This window comes from Poecilia reticulata, chromosome 20 (genome assembly GCF_904066995.2).
Source record: "Poecilia reticulata chromosome 20, P_reticulata-male-v2, whole genome shotgun sequence".
In the NCBI taxonomy this organism is placed as follows: domain Eukaryota; kingdom Metazoa; phylum Chordata; class Actinopteri; order Cyprinodontiformes; family Poeciliidae; genus Poecilia; species Poecilia reticulata.
In genome coordinates this window covers 8695312-8709125 of record NC_088849.1, presented here as the reverse complement: position 1 = coordinate 8709125, position 13814 = coordinate 8695312, and the positions used below count along the sequence as shown (strand labels likewise).

Below are 13814 nucleotides of genomic sequence, written 5' to 3'. Positions count from 1 at the left end.
GTTTTCAGTTCAGGTCAACTCGGCATTACAATGAAATAAATACAAGGGTCAGGCTAAGATTCTTGTTCTAGAAATCAAAAATAAAGTCATGATGCTACAGGAGTACAGTCATAGCAAAAAGAGAATAAAGTCAAATGATAATGAAGTCCAAATAATACAAAAGAGTCCAGCTGAATAAAGCCATAATATTTGGAGAATAATTTTATGAAAACACCGACATGAAAAATAGCAAAAAAAAATATTATTCAAACTTTTTATCTCATCAAAACAACTTTTTCTTGTAATTCTAAGACATTCCACTGGTAAAATTTCATTTTTATCCTGCTTATGTTGTGACAATATCCTCATAATCAGACAAATTCTTGCAATCTGTCTCTAAAAATCCACCGTACAACTCCCTGAAGGGATGATTGAAACAAAAGCCACTTTTTCAATATTTTCTGTCATTTCTAATAAATTTTTTTAGAAAAGAAAGGGAGAAAAAAAAGTCAATTAAAATCAGAAATGGTATATGAAAAAGAATATGATTTTATTTTTAAGCCACATCGTCCTGCACCACCTTATATGCTTCTTTAGCAAACACCGAATGGTACAATATCATAGCTATTCAGTTGTGACATTCATTGTTTCCTTCTTCTGCCGGTAGACACTGGCTGAGGCCGTGTCGCTGCGTTCTTCCCACACCTGAAATCTAATCCGAAAGCTGAAAAAGCAACAGCATGACCCAGCAGTTCAATCGCTTCCTCTCATTAAAGTGAAAATGCTCCAGCCTGCTGGCTTTACAAGGGTTTAAAAAGTGGGGCCTCTGGTTCATTACTTGTAAAAGGCTCTTATCCTTGATTTGCAGGGCTGAGAAAGTGTCTGTGGCTCTAAGACAGCCCTGGCGCTGGCCACAAGAAGTTCCCCAGAGGTTTAATTAGAAATAGCAGCCTTTAGCTGACGATAGCATGCTACAGGCTACTCCGATGCGGATGGTCGGACACAACAGCGTTCTGTGTCTATCTATGTACATGTTAAATAGGATGGCATTCAGAAGAGCTGAAGAGCTTTGGGTTCATTTTGTAGCATTATTTTTCATAAAAGCGATGCTGATTCCTTGTCTGCGTATGAGACTATAGATTGAAGGAAGACAGGAAGTAGTTCTTGTCCGTTTGGATGTTGAGCGCAACAAATAAAGACGCCGTCAGCCTGACAGACGACATTCAGCTGCAAAAACTTTCAATAAGCTTCTTATATGGAAGCATTTTGGGTACTGGTTTCGGTAGAAATAAACAAAAACGTTGCAATATCATGGCTGGCTAACCATTAGCTAACCATTAGGCACCACCATTTAGTTTGGAGATAATTGTCAGCAGTGCACTGCTAATGGACCGCAGTTGTGTGCCGCTTGTTCAAAATCTTAACATACGCTTAGTGGCCTAAACTGAACCTGCTAATTCTGTAGTGAAGAAAGATTTGATACTTATGAAACCTTCAGTCTATTTGTGAAGCACAAAAAGGCAGAGATGTAGCTTCACTGCTAGAGAATTGATGTAACTCAAATATCAGAGCAAAGAACTTATAAAAAATGTACTTTATCTCGCTCCATGTTCCCTGCACTTATAAAAATTCACACTCAAAGATGTGACAGGACTTCATGTGTCACAAAAATCCCCCTTTCCTTCCTCATGTTTATCCCCACCTAACCAACATCCATGTTTGACTTGCGAATCAAAAGACTAGGCTTGCTACTTCAAATGCAGCCTGTGCTGGATAAGTTCAGCAAGTTCCACCTGGGCAAAGTGATTTTGCCTGAAGCAGTTAATTTCTCCTGTTAAAAGAAACAAATTTAGCTAAAGCGACTGCATGACTTGCATATGCGTTAGTTGCTTTTGTGTCGCTGAACTTCCCCTTTTTTAGGGCAAATGTGCAAGTCAGGTGGCAACACTGTTCCAGCGAAAGGTTGATGAAAGACAGCAGCTTGTGTAAAAGCAGGCCTGTGAAACCGTTGCACCCTTTCGTTGTCGGCAACAGCACTCGTTGGCCAACATTGTGAAACTGTGTCTGCTTTTCAACTTTTCAGCTTATCGGTTGGATCATGATGAGCAGAACCAGGTTTCCTCGGTGTGGAAGACTCACATTTTAGCTAATATCTAACTCTAAACCTTTGATTGGTGTAATTAACGAAGCACTATTTTTATCAGTGGTTAATAATGTAAAATGAATAGACTGTTAAAAAAAATACAATTCTGGAAGGAATAAAGATGTGAAATGAGAAAGGCTTTAGACACAGACAGCAGCACATTTTTTATTTTTTATCTCCGTTGACGCACACGGCTGAATAGGCAGCTGAGAGAATTAAGGCGTCTTTTTCTTAATTCAGTCATTTATAATTAAACCATTTTTTGGACCTCTGGCAAGTTTCTTTCTGCGTTTGCTGTGTTGCTGAGGGAGAATATGCAAATACGAATCTTTATCCTTGCTCTCGGGGAAGAGAACAAACAGAAAGTTGCTTTTCATTGCTTTACTGTGTTTTGCTCTTTTAGTCTTTCTGTGTTTTTCCATTTACATGCCTTTCCAAGTTTGGTGCTTTGTTTTCGAGAAGATACTAGCTCGTCTCATGTTTTTTAATGCTTAATTTTAACAGAAAAATTAAAGCCTTCTAGCTTAGCCTAGCCCGAAAAACAATAGGTTGAGGTTTTCAGTGAGTGAACTACTTTCAGAAGGGTTTTGTGGAAATAGTGTGTTTATTTAGCTCATTAAATAAAAACTGCATTTAATGAGTAAGTAAGTTTATTTTGAAACTTTCCTTAGCTTAAGTCTTTTGAATACTCTACCAAGCTAGGCACTTAGCACAGGGAGAGGAGGTTTTCTCCTCCACCTATTCCGCTCACTTCTACTTAAAACTGATACAATTGTCATAAAGTACTTCACTTGTCACAGTTTGTCATGTTACAGCTACAAACTGAATTGTGTTTTTCTGAATTTTGAACAGGCTGAGGAAAGCTAGCACATAGCTGTGAAACTGGAAATAAAAACCATTGCTATCAAAATATCTTGCAGAGCATCATCGGGACATGGCCGTCCACATAAAATGTCACGGAAAATATTAAGTGAATGACCCAAACTTCTGACCCAAATACAATTGAAAATCTATGGAAATACTTGGAACATTTCAGCTTGTTGAGGTGCCTGTTAAAGACCTAAAATACTTTCAGTCTGTGGTGACAGTCAGCTATTGACTCAGGGTGGATGAATACAAATGCACACCACACAATTGTATGTCACTTCTTACTAAATCATGTGAGAGTGATTTTCTTTTTTTTTTTTTTTTTTTTTTACAATGTGGTTTTCAGTGTCTCTGAGCCATTATACTCTGAACGACCAATTTTGAGTTTTGCACCGAACGGCAATTTCACTCGGCTGCTGCTGAGCACTTTGATGATTTGAAGTCAACATGTTGCCCAAAGTGAATGTAACATACCGAAATCATAGTGCCTGCTTGTTGGCAACGCTCGCTCGGCTGGTTCTGCACAGGCTAATGGAGAGAGGAGAGGAGGGGAATGGGCAAAGCTGCCATTCACCGTCACTCCTACTGCCATTCAGCGCCTTTTCCTCGGCTTTTTGTTTTAAAAATAGGTGCCGGACTGCTCTTGAATAAAACATAAGCAGCCCCTGTTTGCTTTTAGTGTTTGTTTTATGATCTTGATAGAGTCTGTTTGAGGAAATGCAATATGAGGAAACAACTCCTCCGTTGGCTTGAGTGGTGACTGTGACTGTTTAATCTTGGAGTTATGACTTCTTCAATTTAGTCGTTAGAACGGAGCAACAAAAAACAAAAAACAAAAAAAAAAACGCGATTATTAATTAGGCTAAAAGAAAAGTCACTCCTAGGCAAATGTAGCAGCCTTGCAGTGTTTCTGAGGGAAACTGGCTGCATTACTCTTCTTTTGGAGAACATCAAAACAAACTGAGCAGGTCTAAACTGTTGCCTCAGTGCAAAACATCTGGTTTGGACATCTGTTTTGTAGGCACATGAGGGCTTCTGGGTTCTTTAGGGAGAAGAGAGAATTGGCTTTCAGAAGCCATGCAGATTTAGACCCACGCTAATCCACACCTGGCAGAAAGAGGATGTGTGGGAGATCATCATACATGTGGCGCAGACTATTTAGAACCAATGAAAAGCCACATTATGGTATTATTATCAGTGCATTTCTTAAGTCTGTGAAAGTATTTGGTGCCAGAAGCACTTTAGGTATTTCATATTAAAAGTGATCTGCTCTCCGAGTTTCCCCATCTACACTGTCGCTGTTATGAGGATGGTGCTGGAAATTGTTCCTCTCTCCCATTTTGTACTTTAGCCTTTTTGCTTGCGTCACATCCTTCTCTTTCAGTTACAAAATGACACCGTCTGCGGCTGCTTGTTAAGGATCAATCATGAGTCAGTTTGCAATCATCAGGGGGATGTTTCAGAGCAACCACGTTTTAAATGAATGTTCATTAGAATTATGTTGCAAAGAGTTATCAGAAATATTATCAGTGGAAACAGGGTCTAAAATTAAGCTTATGAAAAAATGTAAATCAGATATGTCTGGAACAGTTCTCAGTTCTAGCTTTTCTTCAGCTTTTTCAAGCTAAAGAATCCCTGGATTAACCTTTGGCTTCCAAAACAATAAGCAAGAATAATCAAAACATGATTGGAGAACATCACAATATTTATTGCAAACATGTTGTTAACAAAAGCAACAACGTCAAAGCCTCCACCATTTTTAAAATACTAGTGCTTTGACTATCTAACTGCTAGCCGCTAGTTTGTAGCTTGTTCTGACTAGCCAACTGCTAACTGCTAGTTTGTAGCTTGTTCTGACTAGCCAACTGCTAACTGCTAGTTTGTAGCTTGTTCTGACTAGCCAACTGCTAACTGCTAGTTTGTAGCTTGTTCTGACTAGCCAACTGCTAACTGCTAGTTCGTAGCTTGTTCTGACTAGTTAACTGCCAGCCGCTGGGTCATAGGCTTCTATTGCTGTTAATTCCCTCCTGTTCAAAATGCATAATTCTGCCCTATCAATGGTTATTCTTATAGTATTTGTGAAAACACTAACAGGAAGTGTCTTCAATGCTCTTTAAGAAAAAGTAAAATAGGACCACCTTAGATTTCGACCAGCATTTAAACCTCTATATTGACTTCCAGATTCTTTGAAATAAATTTGGCTCAAAAATACAATGGGCAAATGTGTTTTTAAATATAGTAAAATATTATCATGGCGGTGTTAAAATTGTAAAATGTAAACATTTCTTCACTGTGTCATGGTGTGCAAGCTTGAATTGTGTCAGAAATGTAAAATCCATCCATGTGTTGTGACATCCAGTGAAAAATCCTCTGCAGTCACATTTTCTGACAGCGAGTGACTAAGTGTCTCCATTCCCTTTTTCCTGCAAAGTCCAGCTTGTTTTAAAATAGAACCAAAGTGCTGACATGAGCTGTCCATCCTCACTGTCATATGACGGACAGTTTTCCTGTTCTTAAGGAAAATGACGCGTCACTGTCAGACTTAAAGGTGAAGCAAACAACTCGAGCTTAAGGAGTGCTTTGATTTTTGCCACCATCTTTTGACAAAATTATGATGGCGCCTGTTTATTCATGAGATAAATTAGACATATAGTGAGAGTCATTATCTTATTATCTTCATTTGGCTTATTAGTAATCCATCTAACATGTAAAATCAAGTGAACAATAGATACAGGAGTAGTTCCAGACCACGCAGCAGCTTCCTTTAAAACCGCTCCACTCGTATGTCTGAAGAATGTAAACAATCTCCTGATAAGAATTTAGCGCGGCATGTCGTTTTGGCAGCGGGTCAGTCGACTCACTTACTCGTATCTGAATCAGCACATGTGGATAGTTAAGCGGGAGTTTATTTAGATAGATATGTGCAGCGTCAAATGTTAAGATGAGTTTCTTTTTTCTTTCCTTTTCAAAGCGAGGGGTAAAAATGGTGTTTAAAGGAAAGCAGAAGTGAGAGAGGATATTGATAGGTGCCTTCTTCCTCAGTCGACTGTGATAAATTTAAGTGGAAACCCACTAAAGGCTGATTCATCTCCTGCCTATCCACCCTGTTATTTCTCCCCCCACCCCTCTGTCTCTTTCCATTGTCCTTCAGCTGTGCTCTCTGCAGCAGATCTGTTTGGTCAGATATCATGTGTCTGCTATTTGCTAATGGATACTCTGAGTTTATCTTCACACCGTAGAGCTGAACTGCAGGAACAGCCTTCCACCCTGGACATTAAAAGGAACCCTTTAGAAAGCTCAATTCAGTATTACGTGTTCATATTGGCTGATCTTGGCCTTTTTATTTACAGAAGTAGGTCATCATCACAGCGACGGAGTAGATTAGCAGAGGAACCTTTACGGGTTCGGTGTGGGAGGTTTCGCCATTTAACTTTGAAGGTGTCTTTGTCTCTTAAACCTGCAATTAAATTGCCAGACTTATGGAGCCGTAACCCACCTACAGCTGTCTTACTTAGAATGAGTTTTATGAAGCGTTACTTTTTGGATCTTATGGATTTTTATCCAAACACATCAGATGTTGGTGATGGATTCCCTACTTCTCAATCAGGTTTTAGTTGCAGAAATACATGCAAAATAAAGTGTGTTTTCTAATTAAGGGCAAGTGAATGAAAAGACAGTATGTGGGAGAACAAATGAAAATGTACTATTGTAGAGACTGAATTGACTGAAGTCACACATATGAGTGAAGTAGAGATGTCAAAGTCATTTTCATTGTGGGTCATATAAAAATTCTGAATGCTCTTAAAGGGCCGGTCCTGGCAGAATGTATTGATAAAACCCATTAAGCTGTTAAAATACTAACAAACAGCTTTGTTTCAGCATTCAGTAAGTGTTTCTGAAAATTAAATAATATTCAACATCTTTTCACACTAATCAGTCCCTCCAGGATTTTGTGATTGTTTTTTTGTTTTGTTTTTTTGGGGGGTGTGGGGGGGGGGGCGGTATTTTTTTTTGCAATCCGAATCCCAGATGTTGTGCTGCTAATTTAAAAATATTTGTAAGGAATTTTTTTTTTTTTGCGTTTTTTGCGCTAATGTATGAGGTTAAATGTGACATTTTATTAATCACCGTATTGGTCACGGACTAGAACCTGACATCAAGTAAGGCTGAGGCAGCAGTCACTTAAAACCAATGTTTTTGACCAATTTTGAGAAAATATTTGCAGTATAATCAGAAGAAGTGTGGGGCTTTGTTGATTTTTTGTGAATTTTGCAGAATTGGGAAAAACTGGAGGGACTTATTGATGCAATTTGGAGACTGGATGGCCACATAAAAAAAAGCTACGCCGGCCCACATTTGGCCCCCGGGCCTCGAGTTTGACGCATGTGGACTAAAGTGTTAGATTTATGAGTCAAGTCACAAAACTCAGAGTTGCCATAGCCAAAATGACAGATCTTTGCGGTAACATCTGTAGCATGTATCGGGACCCTGCGATGGTTTTTCAGTGTTTTCTAGTAGAAAGAGTTAACAGCAGTGAGTCTCTTTGTTTAACTAGTGCTGCCATTGAGTAAACAGCACACTGGAGCTCTGACACAGAGAGTCATATGTTCTTATGTTAAAAGGCGGGTTTGGTTTGTTTGCCAAGGATATTTGTGGACTGTGTTGCTAATAACTAATCATAATCTTTCAGTTTTTTCTGTAGCGTCATGATAACAACCACCGGTATGTTTCTCAAATAACTAATAACTAATAAGATAAAACAAACAAAAAACAAAATTACCTTTGACATCTTGTGCAAATCCTCTGACTTAAATTAAGAATCTAACATATTCCTGAACCACTTACATTACACTATATAGAAAATGAGTTGACAATTTATGCATTGTTACTAACAGGAGTTTTCTTCAACAACAGAGACTCTGATGATCCTTCAAAATATAAGCATTTCCTGTTTGATTCATTGGACAGGTGAACTTTGATCAGCAACGCCTGTTTATATTTTAGGTCAGTAAACATTGTACCTTGTTCATTTTTAAATTAATGCGCAACTGTTAATTTGTTTAACATAGCTGAAATGGTTGTTCTAATAAGTAAATACGTTAAATGTGCATGTGTTAAATTATGTTTCAGGATGTAGATTTTTATCCAACGTCAATTCGGTGTATTGGGCCCAATGGGGGATTTAATGAGAGAATATAAACGGACTAGAACCTGTGAAAAATGACTCGGCTTTAAATCTGTGCTGCGTCTTTGTTGTCGTAGAACAGCTTTGATTTGTGATGTTATTTCAGACGTTTTTAATAAGGAGTCTCAACAGCCTGCTCGTTGCCTGATTTTTTTTCTTCTTCTAGAAGAGCACAGCAATGGTGATACATTTGAAATTCTTTATTTCGTGTCTTTGTCTGACTCGTCTGTGTCGCTTCACTTAACCTCGGCTCCAATTTGCTTTGAATTCGGCTCAAAACTGTTTGCCAGAACTCGCTGCAAAGCCGCCGTGCTGAAAGCTCTGCGGATAATTCATGGGCTTCCAGTGGCTACGTGTCAGCTGCTCCCACTGGAAACACACTTAGGTTTGCCCATGTGTGAAGGCAAACACACGAGCATTAATGCACTGACCATGCACAATCACAGCTTGCTGACAATCACCCGGGGGCTCCTGGCCTCCTGGCTCTGAGGTTGTTGGTCTCAGAAATGGTTTTATCACTCAAGTCATTTCAGAAATAGATTCAGATTATTGCTGTTTCAAGGGTTTTCTATAGAGTATATAAAAAAAAAGAACCAAAACTAAAATTAGCATTTTAACCTAGCATTAGCAATTTAGCTAATTTTGACTTAAAAACTAGAGTTAATGAATGGCATTTTCAACAGCATTAAGGTACAAAATGTACACTGGATTCTCTATACATCAAAACAACTCAAAAGTGATTTAACATTTGTTTTATTTTTTATTTTTTTAAATAATTGTACAACCCTATTAGAAAATGTGTAAAAAACAAAATGGACCCTTTTAAAGTGTTTTTTTCTGTGTTGTGTAATCTGTCTATACCTGAGGATTGCCCAGTTCTCCAGTCAATCGAAATACTGACCACTTTTTAATTTTCTGCAATAAATACAAGCACTTAGTTATTTTTTTTCTTCATACAAGTTTAACACAGAAACATAACTTTAAAACATGCATCTATTAATCTATGAATTTTGCATACTGTTGAACAAAACATCAGTTCCAAAGCCATGTTTTCTCTATTCCTTGAGAAAATGAACCAGTTGACTTGTACTGGTTTGCAAAATGGCCTTTTTGCCATGCCAAATACATGCTCAAATGTATTTTTCTTTTTCAAAACCTGTGGAAGAACTATATCACAAACCAGCTTAACGACCCACTACTAGCCCAACTACTGCACGCTTTGCAAAACGGTTTAGCTGAAGTCAGTTCTTGCAAAGTCTTTGCCGTGTTCACAGTTCATAAACATTCAAATAAATGCGTGAACTGATCTCAACTGGTGTAAAGGTAGTGAAGGGAGTCATGTAGGAATTGGAAAAAAACAAAACAAAGATAATCTCCATTTTCCTACGTAAAGTTCTCACACAAAGGTAAAAAAAAAGAAAAGAAACAAACCTCTTTTGACAGCATGCTTTGCAACATTCAAAATGCTACATTCATGTCTTTAGCAAAAACATGGATGTAAGAGGTTTTTCCATGTGTTTGTGCTGTTTTCTGTCGCGAGTGTGTGTAGAAGGGACTCTCATGGGGACTGACTCATCTCCAGATTCAGCAGCAGGAAACAGGAAGAGGAAACAGTCAGATCAACATCAGACCGCCTGTTCTCTGTCTGAAAATTCAAATATTATTTAATGTGTAACGTGAGAATAAAAGGTGCATTCATGTTGTAAGAAAAAAACTGTATTCCCAGTGGATCTTAAACTTTTATACACGAGGCCAAAAAGCCTGGCTCTACCTATGTTCTGTGTAGATATTTTATGGGAATGTAAGGCCAAAACAATTGAACTGCCACGCCGTCCTCTTGGTTCCTGTTACTGGTCACAGGGATCGGGAAGTTGAAGCATAATGCGTAAACGTGTCAAAGTTTAAGACCCCAGAAAAAAAAAAGAAGAAGCCTGTGCTGCCTGGGAAATCATAATAAGGGAAGTTGTTATTTATTTATTTCTTTTGTTCCAGCTTTGCTTCATACCAGCTGAAAATCAGTTTCCCAAAAAGTTAGAAAATAAACTAACATATAAACACCACATCTATAGAAAGGTGGGAACTTTTTCATACCAACCAAACCACAAATGTTATCAAGGTTTTCTGAAGTTTTCAATCTGGCCAAAATTATGGTTTAAAGTATTTTTTGTTTTTGTTTTTGGGTGTCTGTAATGAAGTTTCCCATTCCAGACCTGTTGTTCTGCTGGCTACAAAAAGGCTGAAACACGTTTGCTTCACTCAAGAAAGATAACTGGAATTATCTGAAGTACAGTGAACTCCCGCCTCACTACGATTCAGTATTCTAGTTGCAGATTTTTTGCAGAGTGACTCCAAGAAAAATCCTTTGGTAGATTTTTTTTAAATTGCACTATAAAATATAAAATATTCGAAAGAAAATGCAGCTTGGAAAGCTGAAATCCCACAAAGTTATTTCACATGCTATTGGTTGGCATTTGCAAGTCACAGAAGCTACATGTAGACGTTAGCTTCTGCTATGGCACAACGTGGGTTTAATAGGTTTATATTCCTACATATTGAAGGGGCAGCATTATGTATTTTCCAGGCATGTAGTGCCATTTTATAGCACAATGAAGTAACTATGTTAACTTCAGTTGTTCTAAAAATACTGTGTATATCAAATGTGACTTAAAAGAAATTTGATTTCGTAATTTAACGAACTCTGTCTCTTTGAAAACTCCTGTTCCCTCTGAATCTCCGCCTCCAGGAAATCATCACATTGCTCCTCTTGCTAATTTAAAAAGAAATATTATGCATCGTCCCCTGTTTGTCGCTTTACAGGTTGAATTTTGGTGTTAGCCTTTTTCCCCCAAAGGCTAGTAATAATAATTACATTCAGTGAAAATGTAGCATTAAGAAAACGTTCACTAAGGCTCATTTTTTCACACTCAAACATGTTTGGCTTGGACCAGATACCTGGCATAATGACATTGAATGTCGACAGAGGAAGGATGGTTTGAGGGTCCCGATTGAGGTGCCAACACACCTGCAGAGCACTCAGGGATTTTTCAGTATTTTTAGTGATGCATGTGTGCTGCCTAGCAGCAGGCCAGCTACAGTCAGAATGATCTTGTGAGCCAAATATAATTACACTGCAGGGCCAAATTTGGCCTGGATTTGACACCTATGCACTACAATACTGCAGTCACAGGTTTTCCTAATATCATTCCAACTATTCCAGAGAAGTGTGTTTACCCAGGAAGCGGTTACCCATCAACAATTAGCCTTTAGATATATAAATACAAAGGCAGGGTGTTTGAGTGACTTGGCTCAGATAAATTCTGTGAATTTAAACGGCACTAGTGAGTGTGAACCGGAGCTTACGAACAGATCAAAGACCAGAAAGACTGATATGCAAGCCTTCGAACGAACCATCTCAATATTCACTGTCCTACTTTCTGAGAGCTTTACCCCCCCCCTTCCAGCTTTAACAGTGAGTCTATAAATGTGGAACTATATGGGCAAAGACCCGCATCTCCTTGTAGATGCACGGAAACACAGCGACGCAGTTGGTCTCCGTTTCAAAAAAATGACCTGGTTCAACCAAAACTTTCATAGCGAGCCAAAGCGTATGCCGTTTGATTGAGATAAAAGGCAGTGAGTTATCTAAGCTGCTGGATTCGATGCCCGTTCACCTGTGCTGATTAAAAGAGGGAACGTTTTGTGTGTGTGTGAACGCCGATGCTCGCCTGAAGTGGTGGATTGCTTCTTTGCCAGAAATGTAAATGCTGCTAGATTAAGAAAAAAATCACAAGTAAAAAACAGCTTGGGCATTTCTTTTTCTTTTTTTTTTTTTTTCCATTTTCTGCTTCTTCTTTCCTTTCCCTCACGCATCTCACAAGCTACCGTCTGGGTAACCTCATGAATGACATGTGCAAACACATTTTGTGCGGCTCCTCTCTCCTGTCTGGTACTGACTAAGCAGAACAGAAGGAGGGAGAAGAGCGCCTCTGGCAGGGAACCAAGACCTCCCTTCTTCTGGCTCCCGATGGTGACTGCTTGTCCGGAACGTCACTCTGATCGCGGAGCGATCCAAAACGCTCCTAAATTTAGTCTTAAGTTGGTAGTTCAACTGAAGAATGTGAAGCACTGCGAGTTGAGAGGCTTACATGTTGGGGAAAGTAATAGTTGTACTTAAACGTTAGATTAATAAAATTGAAACCTCATCCAACCATCCAACTTTCATGCAGCATAAAGATTTATATGCAGATGCCATAACGCGTGAATCATTGTTTGTTGAAATGGCGGTCAGAACAGCTCTGACCTGTCGAATGTTAAGGAGATTTGGTGCTAAGTGTTTTGACATTTGCTGCAGGAATGTTCAACACAGATTGTTGGATCCTTTTTGGTTTGTCGGGATTCGTCTTCTGTTGATGCAGCTTCTTGCATTCTCAGTATTTCATCTTCAGACGGATTTTTTTCCCCCCCCGTCTGTTGCGGTAAAATTCAGGCAGAGGCCATAGAAATCTAACATTTTTGCTGCTTCGTAAAAGTATAAAACTTTAGACAGTTTAATTTAAAAAGCAAAACACAAACGTAACACATCTTAGGCATGGAAGCTAGTTAAAGGTAAAAAATTAAAAGTCCTATTCACCAAAGTCACTGCTTGATGCAGTAATAAATATTGTTTTGTTGATTGTTGGAAGGATTTAAAATTCAGAATAGACACCAGTGGCTCCGCAAAGACAATGTCTAGTATTTCACTGAAAAGTTTTAACTGCAGGACCAACTTTTGGTCGATGCTGTTACCATGGTAACCATTGTGTAGCTTAACACCTCAGCCTGGCCAGCAGTGACGAGGCCGGAGGGGGGGGGGGTTAGTGCACCCCCTGTCATCTGATTGGCTCCCCCTGATGATTGACATGTAACAGCACCAGGTTATTCCTGTACATTATTTGCAATCATTCTAAGCCAACCTGATATCTAAAGAAGAAAAACAATAATTAATATATGAAAAGAAAATGTATAAAACTTTATACAACTCTATGTGATGACATATATATATAGATTTATATCAGGCGAGATACCAGCCACCTTTATATTTGTACTCATAAAAACAAGCTGAAATTGCTCTCCTGGATGTTTCAGCTGTGCTGCGCTGTGGTGCAACTCACACTTCATACCTGGTGGTGATGGTAAAACACCAATAAGTCATTTACTGATCCTCCACAAATAAATAAATAAATAAATAAAAATTCGTTGTCGGTCAAAGAAAAAATATTTTTATTTCCAATTTGTAGTCATCAAACAAAACATTTAGTATTTCTCTGCAAGAACGTTTTTGAAATCAGGTAACATTTCACCAAATGACGTGATTAGTAGACGACAGAACTCTGATCGTTTTCTGATCCCGCATCACTTCTCTCGGCCCGCGGGAGAAAAAACCCCGCAGAAGCGGATCAGCTGCGCTAGAGGCTCCAAAGCCTCTGGTCCGCTAAAGCGTCCAGATCAGAGGTGATACTCTGATCGATATGGTTCTTAGAATGGTTAATAATGAGCTCCACGACGTTCTCTGTGCGTAAAGTTGAAACTGTATGCACACCAAGTGTCAGCTGCGCTATATTACAGTCTGGAGACGAAACCAGCGAACTGCTCTCTGTTCTT

The 13814-nt window shown here is 38.8% G+C and overlaps 1 protein-coding gene across 3 annotated transcripts in view; it reads left to right on the top strand.

The window, feature by feature from the left end:
• The window catches only part of vav3a (vav 3 guanine nucleotide exchange factor a), a 103275-nt gene that overhangs the window by 20451 nt on the left and 69010 nt on the right, over nucleotides 1–13814 (top strand). The window lies entirely within an intron of this gene.